Source organism: Mauremys reevesii, linkage group 12, assembly GCF_016161935.1.
Source record: "Mauremys reevesii isolate NIE-2019 linkage group 12, ASM1616193v1, whole genome shotgun sequence".
Classification (NCBI taxonomy): domain Eukaryota; kingdom Metazoa; phylum Chordata; order Testudines; family Geoemydidae; genus Mauremys; species Mauremys reevesii.
The window spans coordinates 31,294,019-31,319,330 of NC_052634.1; the positions used below are offsets into that span (position 1 = coordinate 31,294,019).

The following is a 25,312-nucleotide window of genomic DNA, read 5'->3' on the forward strand; positions in this document are numbered from 1 at the left end:
TGGCTTTCTGTATGTTGGGGTTTTTTTTTGTCTGTCGTGTTGATGTGCATGTGGGTCCTGTGTGATTTTTGTGGATGCCATATAGTTTTGTGTGTGTGTGTGTGTGTGTATGACTTTTGCATGCAGATTGTTTTTTGCTTAGTATTCTTTTGGTATGTGGGTTTTGTGCTTTCCTGTTGTGGGCTTTTGCTGTACTTTTTGGTGTGGATTTGTTCTATGTTTTGTGTGGCTTTCCCTTATGTGTCTATGGCTATGTGTGCTGGGTGGGTTTGGTTTTTGTTTATGTCTGTGTGGGCCTGTGCAGTCTGTGATGTTCTCTTTCTCTCTAGTTGTCTCTCTGTTTGTATCTTTATGTGTAAATTCACTGGAACTTTTCAAACTCTCCACAGCTTTGCCAATTTTCACCAGGAATTTTACTCATTAACAAATTCTCACTTGTTCCCTACCAGTTGGTGACCATTGCCCCAGGGGCCTGTCAGTCTCAGGGGCCTGATTTCCCATTGACCCTTCCCCCTTCTATTGGGACTGGGAACTAGCCAACCAAAAAAAACCCACTCAGTTTTAGTAAAGGGCCAACAGTCCCTTACACAAGCTGACCCTGTGAGAAAGGAAGAGCTCAGTGGTTTGAGTTTTGGTCTGCTAAACCCAGGTTTGTGAGCTCAGTCCCTGAGGGGGACATTTAAGGATCTGGGACAAAAGTCTGTCTGTGGATTGGCCCTGCTTTGAGCAGGGGGTTGGACTAGATGACCTCCTGAGGTCCTTTCCAAGCCTGGTATTCTATGATAGGGTCACCAATGTTCAGAGAAACTAGCACAAGCTAGTCCCATGGTGTAATGGTTGGCATGCTGAAATCTAAGTTCAAATCTCAGTGGGACCTTGTGGTAAATCCCTGGAGAGCCAAGTGCTTTCCTGTCTCCAGCTGTATAAGAATGAGTTGTTTACCTTGTGCTGAGTGATTCATACCCACTGGAGCCAGGTCTTTGGTTGGAAGGGGATCTAGAAGTGACTATGGGTTGACTGGGTGTTTGGGATTTCTGATGTCCACAAGTTTGGCCCTTGTGTTTTCTACCACACTTTTCCTCTTGCCCACATGGCGCTTGAAGAAAGGAGTGTCAGGGCCAGGTTTCATAGTCAGGGAAAGGCAGGAGGGAGGCAGAGTCCCAGGCTGGAGCCCAGCACCTCTCCCCCTCTGGGCACCTAGGACAGAGGCGGCTGGTGCTGACAGCCCCAATGGAAGGCTTAAAAGCCACAGAGCAACCGAGGGCAGGGCAAGAGGAGGGGAGAACCATGCCTATGCATGGCCAGCAGACAGCCACAGAGACACCCAGCCAGGCTGCTCCCTGCTCCCTGGCATGCCGAACCCCCACTGAAAACCACCCACAGCCAACTGCTGATGCTCTGTGGCCAACATCAGAAGATGGTAGGAAAGCAGGGCCAGCCCCCCTGGTGGGGCCTCTGACTGGACCCACTCAAGGTGCTCACTTTGGCAGTGGGGCAGGAGATTTTACCCCAAGAGGCTTTTCCCCAGCTGGCGAGAAGCAGAGAAACACCCAGGCTCCCAAGGGGCTATGTAGCAAGTACCCTCCAGCACAGGGACAGGCGCACACTTGGAAGAGGGAAACTGCTCCACACGCTAGCCCGGGCAGCCGCCCATTTTCTTTGGCAAGTCAGGAAGGGCAAAGGCGGGACTGGAAGCACCTGGGACTCAGGTCCCAGCCTTTGTGACGCCCAACCCCCAACTCCTTCCCGGGGCTCTAGCTGAAGCCAGAGCATTGGCCTGAGCAGCCAAGAAGAGGTTCCAGCCCTGAAGGGAGCAGGACTTTCAGCTCAAAGGTAAAATCGCACAAGCACAACCACGAAGGGACTTGAACCCTCAATCGCCTGATCCGAAGTCAGACGCCTTATCCATTAGGCCACGTGGTCACAAGAACAAAACCTTTCCAGGCACTTATTTGGAAAAGGCAGACACTGTGTTTCTCAGGTCCTCTGCTGAGTGGGGCCGAGACTCTGGGCACAAGAAGTCGAGTTCCCAGCGAGATGTGAGACAATTCTCTTGAGCCAGGTACAGGACTTTGGCAGGAAGGCTCAGGCATGAGGGATTGGGGTGCAGCAGACAGACCAGCTATCTAGGTGCTTAGATTTGGTCTCACTGAGGAGAAGGAGGAATCCTGCTGACAGGCAGTGGCTGTGGAGAAAAAGTGGGATGTCCAGGCTGCTCAGGTCTCCTTCTTCCAGCTCCTCATCTGGCTGAGCTTCTCCAACGGCCTGGACAAGTCCTCTGCATGCTCAGCAAATAGCCCAAGAGCCATTGCTGCCCAAACCTGTGCTGGGGGGTGAGCGTCTGTCTTCCCTGTCCCATCTGCGCTAGAGCAGACCACTAGATTGAGAGAGACAGTCAACAACTATTAAGGCTAAGATTATATAAAGGGGGTCACAGAATCTGTGACTGTCAGAGATCTCAGTGACATTTTCCGCCTCAGCCCTGGGGCAGCAAGACTGGAGCTGTCGGCCGGTGGGGGCCCCACAGCTATTAGCCACCAGTGTCGGAAGGGGCTCCCACAGGCCCATGCCACCACAGATGGACCCCACAGCTCTCAGCTACTGTGAGTGGATCCCAGAGCTCCCAGGTACCACATGTGACAGGGGGACCCTGGAGCTCCCAGTCGGGTGACTGCGTTATAAGTCCGGTCAGCGATGCTGCGGGGCTCAGGCAGGCTGGTCCCTACGTGTCCTAGGGCACCGCACTGCGCCCTGGAAGTGGCCAGTAGGTCCCCCCTGCTGCACCGCTGACCAGGAGCCGCCCGAGGTAAGTCTGCACCCCAACCCCCTGCCCCAGCCCTGAACCCCCCCAGACCCAGAGCCCCCTCTTGCACCCCAGAGCCCTCACCCCTCTGCACTTCAACCTCCTGCCCCAGCCCAGAGCTTCCTCCCACACCTGGAACCCCTCATCCCTGCCCCCACCCCAGAGCCATCACCCCGTCCTGGACCCCAACCCCCTGCCTCAACCCACAGCCCCCTCCTGCACTCTGAATCCCTCGGCCCCACCCTGCAGGCTGGAGCCCCCTCCTCCACCCCAAACCCCTCATCTCCCCACAGCTCCGCAGGCAGACCCTGGGGCTCCCAGCAGCCATGGGTGGCCGGGGAGCCCCCACAGCCCCACCCCACTGCCTATGGACCCTGCAGCTCCTACGAGCGGACGCCAGAGCTCCCAGCTGCTGCGGATGGACCCAGGATTTCCCAACAGGCCTTGATGGCGGGAGGACCCCGCCCCACGTCGTTGCTCACAGACCCTGCAGCTCCGAAGCCCGGGAGCTCCGGCTGCCCGGGCAGGAGAGGAGCCCCGGCGCTCAGACACCGCAGGCAGAGCCCGGAGCTCCCAGTCACCGGGGTGAGGAGAAGCCGCAGCCCGGGAGCTCCCGGCCGCCCGGGCAGGAGAGGAGCCCCGGCGCTCAGACACGCAGGCGGAGCCGGGAGCTCCCAGTCACCGGGCGGGGTGAGGAGAAGCCGCAGCCCGGGAGCTCCCGGCCGCCCGGGCAGGAGAGGAGCCCCGGCTCAGACACCGCAGGCAGAGCCCGGAGCTCCCAGTCACCGGGGTGAGGAGAGCCGCAGCCCGGGAGCTCCCGGCCGCCCGGGCAGGAGAGGAGCCCCGGCGCTCAGACACCGCAGGCAGAGCCCGGAGCTCCCAGTCACCGGGGGTGAGGAGGAGCCGCAGCCCCGGCCGCCCGGGCAGGAGGAGCCCCGGCGCGCAGACACCGCAGGCAGAGCCCGGAGCTCCCAGTCACGGGGTGAGGAGGAGCCGCAGCCCGGGAGCTCCCGGCCGCCCGGGCAGGAGAGGAGCCCCCGGCGCTCAGACATCGCAGGCAGAGCCGGGAGCTCCCAGTCACCGGGGGGGTGAGGAGAAGCCGCAGCCCCGGGAGCTCCCGGCCGCCCGGGCAGGAGAGGAGCCCCGGTGCTCAGACACCGCAGGCAGAGCCCGGAGCTCCCGGTCACCGGGGTGGGTGAGGAGGAGCCGCAGCCCGGGAGCTCCCGGCCGCCCGGGCAGGAGGAGCCCCGGCGCGCAGACACCGCAGGCAGAGCCCGGAGCTCCCAGTCACCGGGCGGGGTGAGGAGGAGCCGCAGCCCGGGAGCTCCCGGCCGCCCGGGCAGGAGAGGAGCCCCGGCGCTCAGACACCGCAGGCAGAGCCGGGAGCTCCCAGTCACGGGGTGAGGAGGAGCCGCAGCCCCGGGAGCTCCCGGCCGCCCCGGGCAGGAGAGGAGCCCCCGGCGCTCAGACACCGCAGGCAGAGCCGGGAGCTCCCAGTCACCGGGCGGGGGGTGAGGAGAAGCCGCAGCCCCGGGAGCTCCCGGCCGCCCCGGGCAGGAGAGGAGCCCCCGGCGCTCAGACACCGCAGGCAGAGCCCGGAGCTCCCAGTCACCGGGGGGGGGGGGTGAGGAGGAGCCGCAGCCCCGGGAGCTCCCGGCCGCCCCGGGCAGGAGAGGAGCCCCCGGCGCTCAGACACCGCAGGCAGAGCCCGGAGCTCCCAGTCACCGGGGGGGGGGTGAGGAGGAGCCGCAGCCCCGGGAGCTCCCGGCCGCCCCGGGCAGGAGAGGAGCCCCCGGCGCTCAGACACCGCAGGCAGAGCCCGGAGCTCCCAGTCACCGGGGGGTGAGGAGGAGCCGCAGCCCCGGGAGCTCCCGGCCGCCCCGGGCAGGAGAGGAGCCCCCGGCGCTCAGACACCGCAGGCAGAGCCCGGAGCTCCCAGTCACCGGGGGCGGAGGAGCCGCAGCCCCCGGCCAGTGCAGGGGGCCCCGCAGCTCCCAGCCGCCGCGGGCGGGCGGACGCCAGAGCCCCCCGCTGCCATCGGGACCCCGCGGCCGCCCCGGGCAGGACCCGTCACCCCGCGACCGGCAGGAAACAGCCGCGCGCGGAAGCGCCTCGCGCCCTGTGACCCCCCCGGTGCTGCGGCTTCGCGCCAGGCGGGAGGCGGCGCCGCGGCTGCGGTCTCGGTCCCTCCGCCCGGCAGCGGGACCCGCCCCGCGCGGCCTCGCGCCGCTTCTCGCGGGCGGCGCTGAGCTCTGAGCGCACAAGGCCCTGGCGGCTCCGCCCCGCATCGCTGTCACACAACGTCACCAATGGGAGATGAGCCTGTCAGAACCGTCAGTTGGGGAGGGCCAATGGGAGACCAGCTTTCAGAGACCCGCCCCGCACGAGGGCCAATGGGAGATCAGCTGTCAGAAAACACTAGGCAGGCAGGGACCAGCCAACCAGGATCCGCCCTCATCTCAAGGACCCAGACAGCCCCGCCCCCACCTGTCCTATGCCCCACAGCAGCAGCCAGCACCAGGGGGCTTGTGTCACGCCCCACAGCAACCCCCAAAGCAGAGTCTCAATTCCCCTCCCCCACCGCTGCTCTGCATTAGATAACGAGAACCCCACCCAGGCACCAAAAAAGGGGGAACCACTTTCTGCTTCCCACAACCAACCTTCTCCCTCCCTCTTTCCCCCGCCGCCCCGTCCCCATGTCTGGCCACACGCTCCCAGCTCAGGGTGACCACACACTCCCCGTCAGGGCAGGCTCTCCTCAGCCCGGCTCCCCACAGCCTGCACTAAACATGTGGGGCCCAACCCCAAAACTTACTCCTATTTTACCCCAATGGCCCCAAACAGCTGCTTTTAATATATGCAAATAAGGTGCTGCCACACTCAGGCCACGCCCCAGCTCTCCAGTGGAGCCACCCAGGAGAGAACCAGGTGATATTTAAATTAGCCAGGACGTCGCTCAGTCATTGCCCTCTGCTCCCAGCAGGTGGCGCCGGAGAGCTCCGAGCTCGCTCACTTCCCTTTCTCGCGTCGGCTTCAGCCCCCGGGTTACAAACGCACCAACCGGGGAGCAGGAGTGCGGGGCTGCTCCAGGGTGACCAGATGTCCCATGTTTAAAGGGACAGGCCGGTTTGGCTGGACTTTTTCTTATATAGGAGCCTATTACCCCCCACCCCCGTCCCGTTTTCCACAGTTGCTTTAAGGTCACCCTATGGGGCAGCTCTGCGGGGACGGACTTGCACACTTGGGATGTTAGTGCAAAAAACTTCTCCTGGGCTGAGTAAAGGTCAGAGACCCGCCCTGAGCCTGCCCTGAGTGGGGGTCACCCAAACCGACCCTCACTCGCCAGGCAGGTGTCACCCTTCTGCCTGGGGAAAAGGCAACAGGCCCCCCACTCCCCAGCTCTGCGTGGGCAGAGAGCCAATGAGAACTTCTATTAAAAGGGAAAGAGAATCAAGCCTGAGTTTGGGAAAACCTCACAACCACATTCAAATCTACGCTCATCAGCAACCCCCCACCCCAGAGTACACTGGGCAGTGCTGTGCCTCAGTTTCTCACCTTGCAGTGTGACAGGCCAATCCAATGTTCCTTTAACAGACCCCTCCGCTCTCCTCCCCCAACCCTACTCCTCTTGGGCAGCAAAGCCCCAGGGGTGGGGGAGGGAGGGGAAGGAATCAAGCGAAACCTCAGCTTCTGCTGCCGACACTCCTTCAACTGGCTCTCGGTTTGCCCTGTTCACTCTGCGTCGCTGCCACTCCACGGCATTGTCCTTCACCCTGCTGCTGAGAGCTCCTGTGTCGCCACTTCCCCTGCTGCCCCCTGCCTGTCTCCTGCAGCCTCTGCGCGGCCACCTAGTGGGGGAACCTCGCTACAAGTGCAGCCTGGGCAGCCTCTTTCCTTGCAACACCATGGGCAGGGCATGAACCGCCAGCTGGGGGAGACTAACGCCCTGCCCCGCCCCTTGCACCTGAGGCCCCGCCCCTTCTGCAAACACCCCTGTGCCCAGCGTACACCAGCCCTTAGATCCCTCTTGGTATTTCAATGCAGGCACTGACCTGTGAGAGGAAAACATCAGCTCACAAACACAGGGACTGAATTCCCCACATTTAATCTCGCTGCACTTTCCAGAAAGTCACAAAATTCATTTAGTTCTTGCTAGGACAGAGAAAAAAATAAGTGACACTAAGTTTTTGGCTCAGTTAAATAAAATTGTGTTTAATTAACATAGTAAAATATGTCCTGATTCCGCTAAATAACACCATAACATGAAATAAGAAGAGACAAATCTTGTCAGTGACAACTAATTTTGCAAATGACCTTCCCTTTATTAATTTCCACACCGCCCCCATTGGAGGTCTGGGCACCTCCAGTGTCACTGCTCTGCATTCACCTTACCCTAGAATTGTTCTCGGACATTCCCAAATTTGGAAAATTGTGCAGTTCACAGTGTGAATAGTGACCCCGGCTCCTTCCTGCACCTGCTCTACATTGCTCCACAGCAGCTTCTCCTCCTGCAGAGTCACCCCCGCACTGCAGTGCAGCCGCCCAGGGTTTTGCAAAAATTAATAATACAGAGTTTGGAGGAAAGTAAACATTTGTGAGTTGTGGAAATAGCAAAAGGCAACAGTTGTGGTGTTACAAGAAGGGCAGTTTTTGGTTTAATAATAAAACCCAGTTATATAAATGTAACTGTATGTGCAGCTCTGTGCACTCACATTGGATGGAAGCTTAGTAATTAAATTATACAAGAGGGTCAGGTAAAGTGGCTACTACCACCACTATGTTTTGTCCCGAGAAGCCTTTACAGCCATTCTGAGGGGAAATGGGCCCTTTGCCCACAGAAATGGTCTATAGGGGACGGCTGCAGGCAGCAGGCCGAGAGATAATCTCATCAAAATGATTTGACTCCTGGGTAATGTAAGCAAAATCACTAAAGGAATGTCAGGGGTTTCTATTGGCACTAAACTTGCCTGCCCCTGGCTGCCTCTGGTTGTACAAGATGGACATGTAATCGGGGTACAGTTCTGTAAAAAAAAATTATTGCAGTGCAAGGGCTGTTAGACAAAACAAAATGTTGTGTGTAATTGTGTAAGGTTTTAAAAACCTAAAGTGAGACTTATGTTTTGTAACATAATGTTATGAAGGTTAAACTATGGAAGGAATGTGCATTTTCCCAGGACGTGGGCAGTGTATATTGGAGAAGGGGTAAAAGAAATGCAAACAAAACATGGTACTTAATTCAAACCCTATTAGGGCTCCAAAGGGAGCCACAATAGGTTGTGGTTTCTTTTTCAGATCTGTATGTTTTGAAGCAGAAGATGAAAGTGGAAAGTAATCAGAACTCAGGTGGAAGTTGATTGTGTCCCTTTTAAGACAGTCTCTGAGCTGCTGATGGCTTTGAATCCAAAAGCCAAGCCCGAAAGCTGGTGTGACTGCAAATGACCTAGCTGATGGGGGAAGGAGAGAACTGCCCATCAGTGGCAGCACAAAGGAGCTGCAAATAATAAATACATCTGGTCAGCAACCAAGCTACTGGAAGACTCAGATTGTGGCCCTCCAGGAAAGGGAGGTGAAAAAACAAGTCAAGCCTGAAAATAAGGGGGACAGGTTAACCCTAAGGAGTGTGTGTGTGTATGTACAGTGCTAAAGCTAAATCTAAAGCTGTCTCTCAGCTATTACCTGAGGATAAACTTAAAGCTTGGTGCAGCAGAGAAACTATTGCAAACTGGGTCTGTTGTACAAGAGGGGAAACTGAGGCACACCACCTCATGAATTTCATAAATGACCAGTGAGTGGGGTAATTCACTATCTAACTATAGAACAAAATAAGGACAGCCTGGAGGGAATTCTTCTGTTTTTCCTGCAATTAGCAAGGAAATTTGTAAAAGGAAGTGGTATTATTATTATTAAGCACTAATCTGTCCCCACTGGGGGTGTGTGTGGAAATTGTTTCTTTTGTTTTTCAGACACTCTACAAGCAAGCTGGTGCCAGCAAAAGACTAAACCATAATACCATGAATCTATGTTTTGTGTTGTTTGTCTGTGGTGTTTGTCTTGTTGTTAGCATTGTTGTGTTTCAATGAACAGAAAACCTCATGACGTGGGTGGGGATGGCTTCAAAAGGCTGACCTGGGGGAAGATGTGTGTGGACATTCAAAATGCTCGACAAGGAGGCCAGCACCTGTGTAATAGCTACTGTGGTATCTGGAAGTGAATCGGCAGCTGAGGTGGGCCCCACAAGCCCTATGGGAATAATGAGAAGGGGATTTGCTCGCTGGCAATCAATGGAGGGGTGTGTAAAATGGTGTAAATCCAGAGAAGATGTTTGAATGTGCCCCTCCCTGATGGCCGTGGAGGAGCACACCCAATGGCCCATGGCAAGGGGTGGACAATTGGGTGTACTGTGTATGAGGTGTTTTGCTGGAAATGTACATATTACTGGGGGCACAATTACACCAGCCCCTAACCAAATTCCACACTACACGCTGCTCTCTGGGCTTTGGCACACAGATAGATCTGTGAATCTTACTGCTGTGAATAATCGAACCAGCGCATACAGCCTGATTCCACACCATGTGGTTAAGTTGGTTTGGACAATAACCCATTTCTCTGTGGACATTCAATGGACTTATGCTATGGACAAAAGCACGAAAACCTGCAGCGGCAGCGTATTGCAACTGCCAGCAACTGAGCATGTTAAGGGCTTGACCCCGTCGAAGGAGGAGAGGAGGTGTTTCGGTGGTGGCCAGGATGTTGGACCATGCGGCAGTGCTCAGGTCTCTCGGTGTTGCTGTGGATTGTTACAGCGGCTGGTGTATTGCTAAGTATACTTGTGTTACGTTGCCTATGGAAATAACCTAGAAGTAATGGAGTAAGCCCCTCCCCCCTGTACTAGACAACCTTGACCCAACCTTCCCAGGCCCACTATAGTGGGAAGTCTGGAACACTAATTGGAACAGGTGTGGCAGGCCCGTACGAGAGAAGGTGCAGGGCACTGCACTACGCACAGGGACAAATGGAATATCAACACCTTCCACCTTGATGCCTGGCCCTATCAGGAAATGTGTCACCATACTTCCTATGCTTTGCTAAGGGGGAGAATGGGAACAGGGACACAGGCAAGGCTCTGTGGCGTCAGGGCTGGGATGGGGACACTGAGGAAGGAAACTGGAATCGTTGCTTGCTGGAAATTCAACCCAATAAACATCTAATTGTTTGCACCTTCGGACTCTGGGTATTGCTGCTCTGTGTGTACGCAAGACAGACCCAGTAATTGGAGGGTGAAGGGATCTCGATGAAAGGAGCAGAACAGAATTTACTTGGGGTGGGGAGAGAATTGAGAGTGTCTCAGGGGGTTGTACAGAGGTGTTGCCTGGGTGAGAGACTGGCTAAAATGCAGGCCTCGCTGTGAGCAGGATTTGAACCTGCGCAGGGGAACCCTATTGGATTTCAAGTCCAACGCCTTAACCACTCGCCCATCACAGCTGTGAGCACAAAACTGCCCCAATGCCAGAGAAACTGGTAAATAATCCCAATGCCCAGGCGTGAAGTCATCTGAACTACAGGATTCCCACCGCAAACCTGGCTCCCAAAGCACAGGGGGGATTTGGGGTTTGTTCTGTTTGCTTAGCCAGGTGCCACAGGAGTCTTTGCTGCTTTTACAAATCAAGACTAACACGGCCCTCTGATACTCCTAGTGACACTCTCCAATGGATCCCCATCCTCCACCCACCTTGAGCTAGGTAGGAGCAGATCATCATTATCCCTACTTGAGAGAGGGAGAAGCTGAGGCTGAGAAAGGAGAATTGACTTGTCTTAGGTCACACAGTCAGCCAGTGGCAGAGTTGGGAATAGGACCCAAGAGCCCTGATTTTGAAACTAACCATCAGATCGTGAATTTCAAACACTGAATGACCTGAATAAAGTGCTCTCAGATGAGCTCCACACCAACAACAGTTCACAGTAATTATTCAGCAAGTATTTGAGGAGAACTGCAATGTTAGAGAGAATCATGAACTGCTCAGAGACCATTAATGCAGCAAAGCAGCAAAATTTGTCAAACATATAAGTGGTTATGACTTATTTCCTTGGTCTTAAAAGAGAACAACAAGGACCTGAATCTCCTCCCTGTCAATAACCCCCTGCTCAGCCAATCAGGGTAGAGACTGAGGACGGGAGGCTGAGGGTTCTCACCAGAGAGCCCAAAGGATGGCCCAGGTCACCGGTGGGGATCACTGCCCGAGCACTATTTCAGCCCCACATTTTTGGGTGGACCTCCCACAGTGGGAGCTGCAGAGCACTCCCCCGCAACACACACATACACACACACACACACACACCGCTCCTGGTGTTGGGAGGGGAACAGGTGAAAGGACAAAAGAAGCAAGAGACAAAGAGAAAGGAGGGAGGGATGGATGGATGGAGGAAAAGGTGAAACAGAAAGGACAAACCCTAATGACCCCAGTGATTCTAAGGGACAAAATCCCAGGTGCGGAATAAAATTCTGCCTCCTTAAGTTCGTGTTTTCCATGCCTAGAATTCAACTGTCACCAGATGGATCAGACTGAACAGGTTTCAAACCTCGAGGAGGCTTCAACCTTCTAAACAGGGATGGCTGTTTTCTAGTAAAATCAGGAAAAGGGAAGGAGAAAACTCAAAAGAGGTTCCTCCTGGCACTCACGTCCGTGAACCCGAATACTCTCTCAGTCCTCAAAGAGAGACCTGGAGAAGGAGACTTGCTGAAGCAAAGCCACAGGGGTCTCTGAGGTTTCCCTGGCCCCTCACCCCTGTCCTGCCTGGCTGATGTCAGCATCTCTCTGTGAGGTCACCACCTCCCACCACCTTGGACCAATAGTCTGAGGTCCTGCAAAAGGCCTTTGTGATGGACAGCTTTGCTAGGTTTTTATGCATTTGGACAACAAAATGTTGAGTGTTTACATTAATATCAAGCACTCCTGTATAGAGGAGCCCCTGAACATAATGGAGAATGGAAATGAAAATGTTTAACTTTAAAAAAAAAAAGAAAGAAGGTTATAGGAGAACACGGGGGTTTGAACTGAGGACTACGTGAAAACTGCAGTTAAGCACTCTAACACTGAGCAATATCCCCAATGACAACAGGAGTATGGAATCGTGATGTCCAGGACTTTGAAGGACAAACCCTGATTCATCGAGCTCCTTTGCCATTCCCAGACCACAGGTGGTTTTCAAAATGGGGTTTGATTAAACTTCTTAAATGTGGCAAACACCACAGCTTGCACACCCACCGATATAGCTTCTCCCACTGACATAGCTGCCACCTCTTGGGAAGTGGATTAACTACACCCCCAGGAAAACTCTCTCCCATCAGCCTAGAGCAGTGGTTCTCAAACTGTGGGGCAAGACCCCAAAGTGGGTCATAACCCTGTGTTAATGGGGTCGCCAGGGCTGGCATTAGACTTGTTGGTGCCTGGGGCTGAAACCAAAATCTGAGCCCCACCACCCAGGGCTGAATCCCTCAAGCTCTGGTTTTGCCCTCCCCCAACTGGGGCAGGGCTCAGGCTTTGTCTCCTCTGCCTCTGCTCAGTGTAGAGGGGCTTGGTGTGTCTTTCTAGGGTCATGTAGTAAGTTTTTTGGCAAAAAGGGGTTGTAGTGAAAGGAAGTTTGAGGAACCCTGGCATAGAGCCTCTGAGTATGTCTAGACTTGGCTCCCTGTGGCAGATCAGACACTGGAAGCACAGCCATGGAGACACCACACCCCAGCCTGGCCTAGCAGGCAAGAATCAAACCTCCACAGCTGTTGCTTTCTAACCCATCTCCCTAAGCCCTCACCCACCACCACTTGACAAAGGAGCTTTTCTACACTGTGGTTCTGGTCTCACTGAAGGGTCATTTCCAATTGTTTGCTCAGACCAGCATTAGGGAAAATGGTGCCCTGGGCAAAGCTTGTACTTTGGCACTTCCCCATTGCCCCTGGACGATCCCCACTCCCCCTTTACCGCTAGCTCCTGCACTCCCAACCCTTGCACCTCCTTCACCCCTAACTCCTGCCCCTGCTGTGCCCCCTTTGCCCTTAACTCCCTGGGCCACCAGCCATTGCCCCTCTCCTGCAGCCCCTTCACATGGCTCCAGTGCTGGGGGCCCCGCACTTGTTCTCCCTTTCCCTGGGCTTTGGCATCACTAGCCCCTGCTTATTGAGTAGGGTTCAGTGGTCCCCAAAATGTGGGGCATGACTCTTAGGGGGACACAGAGGAACATTCATGGAGTCAATGAAATCAATTGAGCTTCTTCAGTCTCTCGCTGCAGATATTTCCCTTGTTTTTAAAGGCAAAAATCCTGATCTTTCCAATGGGAGCTGCTGCTTCAATGTTTAGTTTGGGGAGGGATCTGGCTGCACTCAGAGATCTGCCCGTGGGTTACAATCTGCGATCCGAAGGGTCGAACGCAAACAGCGTTTAGATGGGACCGTTAGTGCCGCCCCCGTGTGGCCAAAGGTTAGAACTGACCAGCAGAGTTTACAGCTGGAGCCTGGGACGCTCCTGAACAAACTGGGCCCAAAGCCTCTCGCGTGGGATCCTCGCTGTGCAGCAGGAGGCGGAGGGAAGCTGATTGTCAGGGCTCAGGGCAGCACCCTGCCATGCTGAGCCGGTGTCTGTGCTAAGCTCGGCATCAATCAGGTGATTCTGGGCAGTTCGGGGTCCCCGGGCTCCCACAGGAGGGTGAAGTATCACCCCTGGAGCAGGGTAAAGCTGCAGGGTGACAGTGGGGTTGCTGCCCCTGTGAACAGCTGCTGTAGCACCGCCTGGGCAGGACAGAGAGAGCCAGTTATACCCTCCCCCCCCCAGCCTGTATCGGGGGATGGGAGCACTCACACCCTGGGGACCCACCCACCAGAGATCTACGGGGGGGAGAGTGGCACCCACACACCCAGGATCTTGTAGGGGGGGACAAGGGCATCCACACTTCGGGATCCCCTGCAGAGGGACGGACACCCACACATCCAGGATTCTGTATGGGGGGCAGAGGTACCCGGACACCTGGGCAGGGGAAGGGGGCACCGAAACATCCGGGATCTTACCTGGGACGACAGCGGCGCCCGCAGCTCAACATGAGACGGGGGCAAGGGGAAGCAGGAGCATTTCCCAGTTCCAGGCTGTCCCCGTCTGGCCAAGGCACAGAGCTCAAGAGCAGAGTTTAAAGCTCCAGCTGCCAGGCTGCAAAACAAGCCGGGCCCTGTGGCTGGTGCCTGTGATCCCAGCGCCTGGGGAGGCTGAGGCTGGCGGATCGCTTGAGCTCAGGAGTTCTAGGCTGCAGAGGGCTGTGCCGATCAGGTGTCCGCACTAAGTTCAGCATCAATATGGTGATCCCAGGGAAGCTTGGGGTCTCCAGGTTGCCTAAGGAGGGGTGAACCGGCCCAGATCGGAAACGGAGCAGGTCAAAACTCCTGTGCTGATCAGTAGTGGGATTGCACCTGTGAATAGCCCCTGCAGTGTAGCCTAGGCAAGACAGTGAGACACAGTCTCTTTTTAGACACCCCCCTCCCCCGCAGAGCCTGGCTCGGGGGATGGGAGCATCCACACGCTGGGGAATCTGACTTGCGGGGAGGGACGCCCCCCTGCAACACGGATTTTGAAAAGAGGAACAGCGACACCCACACACCACAGAGCCTGGATGGGGGCAGGGGAACCACACACAGGAGCTAGTTCATGGGGTGGGGGACACACCCATATGCTCCGTTGCACCATTCTTAATGAGAAGAACGGGGGCATCCGCACAACACGGATCCTTAACGGGTGGGGGGACACCCACACACTCCACTGTTAACCAGCAGGGACAGGGGCACCAGACACCCCCAGCAGCGTGGAGAACCCCCACATCCACCGGATCCCTCATGGGGGGTAAGACAGAGGGGATTGTAATGGGGCCCAGCGCACCCACGCACCAGAGATTGTTAAGGGTTGAAGGGACAGGGACACCCACACACACTGAGATCACGTCCCTGGGGGAACGCAAAACCTCCACAGAAGGACCTGGCCTGTTCCATGATGGCAGCCCAGCCTGGGTGAGTCAAAGTCTCTTTTTATACAGCCAAGCCTCAGAGATCCTGACTAGGGGGAGAGAGACACCCACCCACCAGAGATCCTTAATGGTCTAGGGTGCACCCCCACACCAGGGATTCTTAGGGGTGGCAGGAATGGAGACAGCCAGACACACTGAGATCACTTCCTCCCAGGAGCCTGGGCCAGACAGGGAGACACAGGCCCCCTTTACAGATCTGCCAGACAACCTTCCTCCCACTCCCTCCACACAATGTTCTTATCTGGAGGTGAAGCCAGGAAAACCACATGGAGGATTCTTATCTGGGGAACTGGGGGGACCCACTTACCATCAGAGATTCTTAAGGGCAGAAGGAACAGGGACTCCCACCTCTGCAGCATGGGGGTGGGTCGCCTGCTGGGATCATCTGGGCATATTTCACCTCATCAGCTCCCTGCCATTGCCTTGGGGGCTCCTTGTTCGCTGCCTCTGGCACCCAGTTTAGCCTCCTTCCTGAGGGCTGAAACGCTTTGATCTATCTAAGGTCTGTGGGATCAATACGTGTCATGGTGTAATTCTGTGTTATTCGGGGGTCAGACTAGCTGAGCTAATGGCTCCTTCTGCCCTTAAACGCCATGAAAACATTTCCCTGGTTTCCCTTTGTGCCTGACAGACACCACAGTGAGGGGCCCAATAGAGGATCCTGGACACAGCGCTCTGGCTCTTACTTTACTTGGGGACGTCAGCGCTTTCCTAGCAAAGCTGCTGCTAAAGCGCTGGATTTGGGGAACGGTTCGGCTCCGATTCAGAGATCTGCCTGCGGGGTGTGAACCTGCCACGAGGAGCGGGAAACGCAACCAGCAACGGGAGGCGCTGGCTGAGCTCCAGGCTGCCCCCGTGTAGCCAAAGCTTAGAACTGAGCAGCGGAGTTTAAAGCTGGCGCTGGGAGGGACCTGAACACGCGGGGCATGAAGGCTCCTGCTTGTAACGCTTGTTGGGTGGGCAGCTGAGTGTAGCTGATTGCTGGAGTTCAGGGCTGCACCCCGGGGTGCTGAGCAGGTGTCTGTGCTCAGGTTGGCCTCGCTATGATGGTTCCTTGGAAGTTTGGGGTCACCAGTCTCCCTAAAGAGAGAGGAGCCAGGTCAGCCCACGAAAGGAGGCCGGCAAAACTCTGGTACCAATAGACAGTGGGACTGCCCCTGTGAAGAGCCACTGCAGCCCCGCCAGGGAGAGCCGGTCTCTATTTATGCAGCCCCACCCCCCCACTCACCCATTCCTCAGGACAAGGGTTGTGCTCAAAGATCTGTGCCCCGTGTTTTTACCTCTGTGTGAAGTGTGCAGTGCAAATAACCCTCAGCGCAAAAGGTAAGTTCAAGGCTCCACTTCCACCGGCTCAGGCAAGATGGTGCAGAGGGGCCCCTGGGTGGCTGTGGGCCTGGGGAGGATGGCTTTTGATTTTTCGGCCTGACCGCTACGGGCAGCCAGGCCAAAAGTCAGATGGCCGGCTCTCCCGGCCACCCAAATGGACCCGACGCCGGATCATGCTCCCCAGCCCAAGCCACAGAGGAAGGCTTAATCCTCGGCACCCCAACCTAGGGGAGAGGCTTCACACTCCGCCGGCGCAGGGTGACCTTTGGGACTTCCCTGGACACCATCCTCCCACCGCCCACAGACAGACCCCCCAAGCCCACACTCGAGCCCACACCTCCGACAGGAAGGAGCAGGAGGACCACTCCGCCCAGGGACACCACCACTCAAAGTCAGCTTCAAATGCTTCCTCTTCTACCCCTTTCCTCCCCAGTTATGCGCGCCTCACGGGAGCCGGCCCTGGGAAGACGCAGGCACGGCACTCTGACTGGTGCAAGCCAAACGCCCACACCGAGAGTTTAGCACGGGCTCTTGAGGCACTGGAGGAACCCCATGCAGAAGCACTGACGGAGCTAAGCTTTACGGCCAAGGGCCCTACCTGTGCAGAAAGCCAACTTGCTTGTGAAAAAGACGCCTCTTTCGGCTCCCCTTCCAAACTTCCAAATGCCTCCAAATGGGAAAACACACACACTGAAATACCCAAACAGTCCTAAGGCTGGGGCCAGGTGAAAAAGAAAAGCAAGGAAAAGATTTCTAAATGGCCACCCTGCCAGAGTCGTACAGCTCCGCAAGTGAAACCCGTGGGAGGGACATTACACAGAAAAGGGGAATGGAAAGCTGCCCAAATTGAGATGCTGTGGAAAGCTACAGCCCCATCGCTACTCCTACTCTGCACACTTCTTGCAACAGCTGATGAACGGCCAGGTGCTTTTCGCATCCAAGCCCACACCAGGGAAAGACCTTGAGAAGCTTCCCGTGGCTTGCCTGGTTCAGCTGGTCAGAGTGTGGCACTCGTGGAGGCAAGATGGTGCAGAGGAGCCCCTGGGTGGCTGTGGGCCTGGGGAGGATGGCTTTTGATTTTTCGGCCTGACCGCTACGGGCAGCCAGGCCAAAAGTCAGATGGCCGGCTCTCCCGTCCACCACGCTCATCAGGAGCCCTTAGCTGACCGGCTCGGAGAATGCGGGCAGCGTCCCCCACTACCTCTCGCATGCAAAGCGAGCGCTCTGCCGCTTGAGCTAATTCCCCGCAGCTGGCCTGACTCTCAGGCACCAGGCAAAAAAAGGCAAGGGCTCTGTGGCCTTAAGCTGGACACAGCCTGAAATGGGGGGGAGGGGGGCTTGCTACCCAGAGCTGGGGAAGGGGGTCCGAGTCCCAGCCACGCTCCTCGGCACAAACACCAACGCTCCCTCCCTGGAGTGTGTCTGGGCTGAGAGTTAGCCCTGAAACAAGCACCAAGCTTCAGAAGACAACACAGGGATAGATCACTTGACGATTGCCTGCTCTGGCCATTGACTCTGAAGCGCCTGGCATTGGTTACTGTCAGAAGACGTGATAGTGGCCTAGATGGACCATCGGTCTCACCCAGGAGGGCCGTTCTTATCTTCACCACTTTCCTCTAACCCAAGCAAAGCCAGAAGCAGGCCCAGCTCAGCAACTCTAGCAGACTCCCTGGCCTCTGGCCCAGCATACAGCAAAACGACCCTGCCTCCGCCAGGATAGACAGCCACCGACTCCCTCTTCCAGACCAACGCAGCCCTTCCCCGCTTTGGCTGTCTCCAAGCTGTCTGCATGCTCTGCTCTGCTCCACGGCTGCCATGCTGCCTGAGATCAGGAGGCTGCGAGGTCTCACGGTCTCAGCTGAGCTGGTATCGCATGCCACCCCGCCCATCTCCTCATTCTCTTCATGGACCCCTGGGATGTGAGTAATTCTGTATTTGAGTGGCTCTCCCTCCCGGCCAATGAGCTTGGCGTAGACTAGCAGGGAGGGAGGAGGAAAGGGATTGTGCTCCAGTGAGAGCTCAGAAAGAAAGGTGCAGGTCCCCCACTAGAGCCCAGCACAGCAGAGCAAAGCAGAGCAGAGCAGGCTGGAGAATGTGTGTATGGGTCTGACTACTTCTCCCATGCTCTTCCATTTGAGCTAACTTCCCCCAGCTGTTGCCAGCCTCCCAGTCAGCGCAAGGGGGAGAAGGGCCGGGTGTGACGTTATTGATATAAATTGGGACCATATAGAACATGGGTTGCAACCAAGGTCCTGCAGTGGTACCAAATCTTAGATAAAGGGGGTCATCTAAGGTGTCTAAAACCAGATTATGGGTTGCTGGTTATAATTATGCTGTCTATATGTCTGTATCATTTGTAGTTAAAGTTATAAGTATTGGCTCTGTAATGTCTATAGTTTGTATTCTGCTCTGCCTCTGGGAAGTGTCCCAGACAAGCTGATGTTAGCCCGGCATAGCTGGATTGATGGCCCATTAAAGGGCCATCGGCTACACAATTGACCCATGGAGAGAAGGCAGACACGCCTTGTGACTCAGCAAAGTATGCAGGGACTGGCCCATGTGACTCTAGGCTCCATTTTGCTGTAAATTTCCACAGTGAAGACAAAGGGATTCTTACACCTGGAAAAGTCTATATAAGGTCAATGCCTCATCTCCATCTTGTCTTCAATCCTGCTTCTGACCTCTGGAGGACTTTGCTAAAAACTGAAGCTCTACACCAGGGACTGAGGACCCATCCCAGCGGGGGATGTTCCAGAGACTTAAATTGAACCTGCCGTTTACTCCATCACTGCTGCAAGCCTGAACTAAGAACTTTGCCATTACTGTATGTAATTGATTCCATTTAACCAATTCTACCTCTCTTCTCTACCTTTTTCCCTTTGTAAATAAACCTTTAGATTTTAGATTCTAAAGGATTGGCAACAGCGTGATTTGTGGGTAAGATCTGATGTGTATATTGACCTGGGTCTGGGGCTTGGTCCTTTGGGATTGAGAGAACCTTTTTCTTTTATTGGGGTGTTGGTTTTCATAACCATTTATCCCCAGGACGAGTGCACTGGTGGTGATACTGGGAGACTGGAGTGTCTAAGGAAATTGCTTGTGTGACTTGTGGTAAGCCAGTGGGGTGAGACCAAAGTCCTTTTGTCTGGCTGGTTTGGTATGCCTTAGAGGTGGAAAAACCCCAGCCTAGGGCTGTAACTGCCCTGTTTGAGCAATTGGTCCTGATTTGGCACTCTCAGTTGGATCCCGCCAGGATCGCTCCGTCACACCGGGTGGAAGAGCTTTGTGCTCGCAAGGGCTGGCCTTTGGGAGGCCAAGCGGGAGAGGGATGGAGGCCACTGGAGGAGCTGAGCCGGCTGACTGTCCATGGCTTCTAAAGAAGGGCAAGAGAAGGTCCCGGGCTGCCTTGCCGCTGGAGAATGCGGGCATTGATCCCGCTGCCTCTCGCATGCGGGCGAGCGCCTACCACTTGAGCTAATTCCCCTACCTTGGCAGGTGGCGTCTCGATCCATCCATTCGATAACGGAGGCCACATCATTCCCCGCGCCAGCCGGTGACTCCTTCCAAAAGGGTCAGGCAAGAGAGGGCACCCCGTAGGCTGGCTAGCTCAGCTGGTTAGAGCGTGGTGCTAATAACGCCAAGGTCATGGGTTCAAGCCCCATGCTGGCCACTCGGGGTGCAGGAGGGAGAGGGTGGCTTCTGGTCTTTTGGCTGACTGCTAGGGGTGGCAGAGGCCAAAACCAGGTGGGCCGAGAGCAGGCAAGAGCCCTGCTGGGCGCAAGCGCCGGGCAGGAGGAGGCTCCGGACACCTCCTTGGGCTCTCCTCCCTGGGCTCCTCGCTCCGCCTGCTGGCTGAAAGGAACTTGGGCCTGGGGAGGAGACTGGTGAGCCCGGCCGGCTGCCTTCCAGGCTCATAGGAGGCCAGGCTTGAGCTGCCCGGCCCGCGAAGCCAAAATCGCAGGCCTGCCGGCTCACCCCCATTTCCACACAGGGTTGACCTGATGGCCCGAATTCTTGCCGGCTGCCAGCTCCACCCAAATGGACCCGACGCCGGATCACGCTCCCCAGCCCAAGCCACAGAGGAAGGCTTAATCCTCGGCACCCCAACCTAGGGGAGAGGCTTCACACCGCCGGCGCAGGGTGACCTTTGGGACTTCCTGGACACCATCCTCCCACCGCCCACAGCCAGACCCCCCAAGCCCACACTCGAGCCCACCCCTCCGACAGGAAGGAGCAGGAGGACCACTCCGTCCAGGGGCACCACCACTCAAAGTCAGCTTCACTTGCTTCCTCTTCTACCCCTTTCCTCCCAAGTTATGCGCGCCTCACGGGAGCCGGCCCTGGGAAGATGCAGGCACGGCTCTCTGACTGGCGGAAGCCAAACGCCCCACACCGAGAGTTTAGCACGGGCTCTTGAGGCACTGGAGGAACCCCATGCAGACGCACTGACTGAGCTGAGCTTTACGGCCAAGGGCCCTACCTGTGCAGAAAGCCAACTTGCTTGTGAAAAAGACTCCTCTTTTGGCTCCCCTTCCAAACTTCCAAATGCTTCCAAATGGGAAAACACACACACTGAAACACCCAAACGGTCCTAACGCTGGGGCCAGGCGAAAAAGAAAAGCAAGGAAAAGATTTCTAAATGGCCACCCTGCCAGAGTCGTACAGCTCCGCAAGTGAAACCCGTGGGAGGGACATTACACAGAAAAGGGGAATGGAAAGCTGCCCAAATTGAGATGCTGTGGAAAGCTACAGCCCCATCGCTACTCCTACTCTGCACACTTCTTGCAACAGCTGATTAACGGCCAGGTGCTTTTCGCATCCAAGCCCACACCAGGGGAAGACCTTGAGAAGCTTCCCGTGGCTTGCCTGGTTCAGCTGGTCAGAGTGCGGCACTCGTGGAGGCCATGGGCACCAACTTATATGGGCTCCTGGGGCTAAAGCCCCAGGAATATGCACAATCAGGGGTTCTGCTCCACCACTATTTGGAGCTAGGTTTCTCCCCTGCTTGGAGCGCCCCCCCCGCCCCCGCTCCTGCCTCTCATCCCCCCCCCGCCGCCGCCGCCGCCGCCGCCGCCAGGGCTCGAGCTTCCCCGCCCCCACCCCACCCTGGAGCTTCCCTGCCTGAACGTAAAGAGTGCGCAGCGCGTCTCTCTCCCTTGCTGCTGCTGCTGCCGCCGCCTAAGGGCTACAGCATAACAGCAGTGCAAGCTGCTGGTGCTGTAGCCCCTCAGGATGGGGAGGGGAGTGGAGGGGGCTGTGCCGTGCTTGGCAGCCCTCCCCTCCCCTGCCCCTACCTGGAGGAGACGCGAAGGGGACTTCCGGCCAGGAGACGGACCTCACTCACCTTAGCAGCTGCTGGGGCTTCCGTGAGTGTTTGACCCTATGATTCCCCCCCTGCCCCCACCCCAGCCCAACGCTGGGGAAGGGGGGGCAGCCCCATCCCCTCCCACCATCCCCCAGTGAGGCTGTGGTGAGGGGCAGCAGGCTGCAGCAGGGGTCAGGGAGGCAGGAAGCCACATGTGAAGGCAGTGCCCCTCCCCACCACAGGGGAGATGGGGGAGGGGGTTCATAGACCTACCTGAGCAGCTGGGTCTTGGGTGTATTTTGTGACAACTTGCTCTCCCTGTCCCCCCCCAGCCACCACCCTGCAGCCCCCCCCCACTCCTGCCCCACGCTGGGGACGGGAAAGCCCCATCCCCTACCCCCCAGTGAGGCGCAGCAGGCTGCACAGGGGAGGCAGGAAGCCACATGGGAAGGCAATGCCCCCTCCCCCAGCACCCACCAACCCACCCGCCACAGGGGGGATGGGAGAGGGAGGCTTCCTAGACCTGAGCAGCTGGGGCTTGGGTGAATTTTATGACACCCTGCTCCCCCCCCCCGCCATAGCCACCACCCTGCCTACCCCACTTCTGCCCCATGCTGGGCAAGGGGAAGCCCCATCCCCCATCCACAGTGAAGTTATGGTGAGGGGCAGCATGGAAGGCCACCTGTGATGGCAACCCCCACCCCCACCCAGTACCCATCATAGGGGAGGGGAGTGAGCTTTCTGGACCTGAGAGGGGCTCTAGGAGCATGTGCAGAGTGTGTGTGCCGTGGGGGGCAGGAGGGGTCCCTCCCCTGGAGCTTGCTGCTGCCAGTGGTGGTGGGGGGGAGTCCTCTCTGGCCCTAGCCCTGGGGCAGCCTGTCTGCACCCCAAGTTCCTCATCCTCAGCCCTGCCCCACCCCAAAGCCTGCACCCCCAGCACCGAGCACGCTCCTGCACTGTGAACCCCTCATCCCCAGCCCCACCCCAGAACCCTCACCTGAGGGGAAAAACATGCAACTTAAATTTGGTGGTCAGTTTGGCGTATCATTGTATTTAGCACAATATTTGATTATTTTACACCCTTCAAAGTATGTAACTGGTCGTATACAGGTGTTACGAAGTGGGAATGTGCTTAATGTTTTCTCTGAATACTGTCTGTGTGCCTCAGTTTCCCCTATGCATTTCTCAAGGCTCTAGATGGTGGGATAAGGGGGTGTGATTGTTGTAGAGCCCGAGAGGGACTGTGTGATGCCGTCTGCACAGAGAATGTCCGACACCCTGTCTCCAGGCAACAGATGGCCTGGGCCCTCCCCTGCAAAGGTGCCAGCTGAAGGTGTTGGTGCGCTCCCTCCAGCTCTGACGGTGCCCCTCACTCCCGACCCACAGCCCCTGCTATCCCAGCCCTGACCTCCAGACTCACAGTTCTGCTGGTGCCCCTCACTCCCGACCTGCAGCCCCCTGCGCTCCCTCCAGCTCTGACGGTGCCCCTCACTCCCGACCCGCAGCCCCTGCTATCCTATTCCTGACCTGTGATGTTATGAGTGTAATATAATATTTCATTGAAAGGTGACAGGGCCAGAAAGAGTTAATTAACTCACCTCACCCACTGACCTGACCCATGGGTGAACCTTAAGGACTGGTTAGGAAGATCTGTAAATGAACAGAGCTTTGAAATGCAAGTCTGCATTGTTAGAGGTAGAAGGGGAGATGTTTGCTCAGGGCTTGTGATGTCAGCAAACAAGTCTTGTCTATTGCTGTAGTTTTAATTCAAAGATCAGAAAAGGAATATTAACATTTATGATGATACTTGAGTGAAATAGTATTATTGTCTCTGTGTCTCTTTGAAGGTTGTGCTAAGCTGGATCTGAACTGTTTAATGGATAAATTACCCTGTGCTAATTGCCAGGATGTTTGGGAGAAGGAGTTAAGCCCATTGTTTTATCAGGCCGAAAGGCTGCTGGAAATGTATAAGAACCCTGGGACATGATCCTGCTTCATCTCAGATCTGCTTTGGGTTTCAAGAGGGTGAAACCTTAAGCCATAAGGATTGAGATCCCGAGTCACTGACTGGAGCCACCCTGAATATGGACATTGGACTATAACCTCTCGACCATTTCTAAAAGGACTTTTGGCAACTACAAGCTCACCTCTGCTATGCATCTGAACCTCAAGAATTGAATTCAAGTCTGTCTGTATATTGATCTTTTAACCAACTCTCTCTTTTCTTTTTTAATAAATTCTAGCTGAGTTAATAACAATTGGCTATGGCGTGTATTTTGGGTAAGATCTAAGTTATAATTGAACCTGGGTATGTGGCTGATCCTTTGGGATTGGAAGAACCTTTTCTTTGATATGATGAGATCAGATTTTCAGGAATCATCATCATATTTGACGTGTGTGTCTGGACGGAGGCCTGAGGCTGGGCACTTTAAGGGAACTGCGTTGTTTGGACTTCTGAGTAACCAGTGAGGTGCTACAGAAGCTGTTTTGTGCAGGTTGGTAAATCTAAATATTGGAATAACCACCAGCGTTTGGGGTGTGTCTGCCCCCTTTTGTTTGCAGTTCACCCTGATTGAGTGACCTCAGCTGGCTCCCACGGGCAGCACCGTCACACTGCTCCTTTCTAGTCACACTTTCTACACATCTAACATTAGTATATAATGTAATACAGATCTATCCCAACACCTGCCGGAGGGCCTCTGGTAACACAGATTTGGCGGCATGCCTGCGGGAGGTCTGCCGGTCCCGTGCCTTCGGCGTAACCACCACTGAATTGCCGCTGAAGCTGCGGGACTGGCAGAGCTCCCGCAGGCATGCCGCCTAATCCGCATTACCAGGGGACCTCCTGCAGGCAGCCTGACTGCCACCCTCACAGCGATCGGCAGGCCACCCCCCGCAGCTTGCTGCACTGGTGCCTGGACCCGCCCCTGTCCCTGACCCAGGGCAGAGGATATTGAAGCTGAACATCCAGAGCTTGCAAGATAAAGGAGCAGGGGGCGAGGCCTGGCGGTGTGGGCAGAATGGGAAAGCATCAGAGGGTTCTATGGCAACCAGGGGGATTGGTGGGAGTCGGTGAGGGAGGAGTTGGTGGCTTTGTTCCTGCGGCTGGGGAAACATCTCAACATTAAAGAAACCAACAGCGCCAAGTCCTGCAGTGTCGCCTGTGGGATTTCCACAAAACCATCCAGGCAGGGGAGCCAGTCAGCGTGTGACTGTACGACCGGATCAAGCGACAGCTGCCCGAGTTCCAGGAGATGAGGCTGCAGCTGGCTGATATGAGCGGGAGCATCGAGTGAAGGGAGGAGCAGCCTCCCCTGACATTTTTGCAGCCTGCAGGGAATGGAGACAAAGCAGGGGGATGCAGGGACTCAGGGCAGGACCCACGGATCCGGTAGTGCAGGCCCACGGTCACTGGAGGAGGAGAGAGAGTCCTGCGAGAGGAAGCCGCTGGTGGGAAGCAATAAGTGCAGAGTGCAAACCAGCCAGCTGAGAGTCACAGGGGTCTAGAAAGCAAAACAGTAGCAGGTCCCATAGTGTAATGGGCAGCACTCAGGACTCTGAATCCTGGAATCTGAGTTCAAATCTCAGTGGGACCTCTGGCAGATATGGTGGTTTGCTGCAAAGCCTTGAAGCTCAAGGTGCTTGGCTACCCTCTCCCTGGCTGAACTAGAGTGGTTTTCTTTTCTCCTCCTTCTGGGTCACTGGTGCCCACTGGAGATGGGTCTCTGGTCCTGCTCTGTTTCCGACCTGGGCCGGTTCACCCCTCCTTAGGCAACCTGGAGACCCCCAGCTCCCCCAGGATCACCATATTGATGCTGAACTTA

At 56.1% G+C, this 25,312-nt stretch overlaps 4 non-coding genes across 4 annotated transcripts; 2 read left to right on the forward strand and 2 right to left on the reverse strand.

Annotated features, from left to right (window-relative positions):
* Nucleotides 1-1,850: 1,850 nt before the first annotated feature.
* On the reverse strand, nucleotides 1,851-1,923 carry TRNAR-UCG. The gene has a single exon. It is a non-coding gene; the product is annotated as a tRNA-Arg (tRNA).
* An 8,280-nt stretch (nucleotides 1,924-10,203) lies between these two features.
* Nucleotides 10,204-10,285, reverse strand: TRNAS-UGA. Its single transcript has one exon. It is a non-coding gene; the product is annotated as a tRNA-Ser (tRNA).
* Nucleotides 10,286-19,779: 9,494 nt separating this feature from the next.
* Nucleotides 19,780-19,853, forward strand: TRNAI-AAU. The gene has a single exon. It is a non-coding gene; the product is annotated as a tRNA-Ile (tRNA).
* Nucleotides 19,854-25,012: 5,159 nt separating this feature from the next.
* TRNAQ-CUG lies at nucleotides 25,013-25,084 on the forward strand. The gene has a single exon. It is a non-coding gene; the product is annotated as a tRNA-Gln (tRNA).
* The last annotated feature ends 228 nt before the right edge of the window (nucleotides 25,085-25,312 follow it).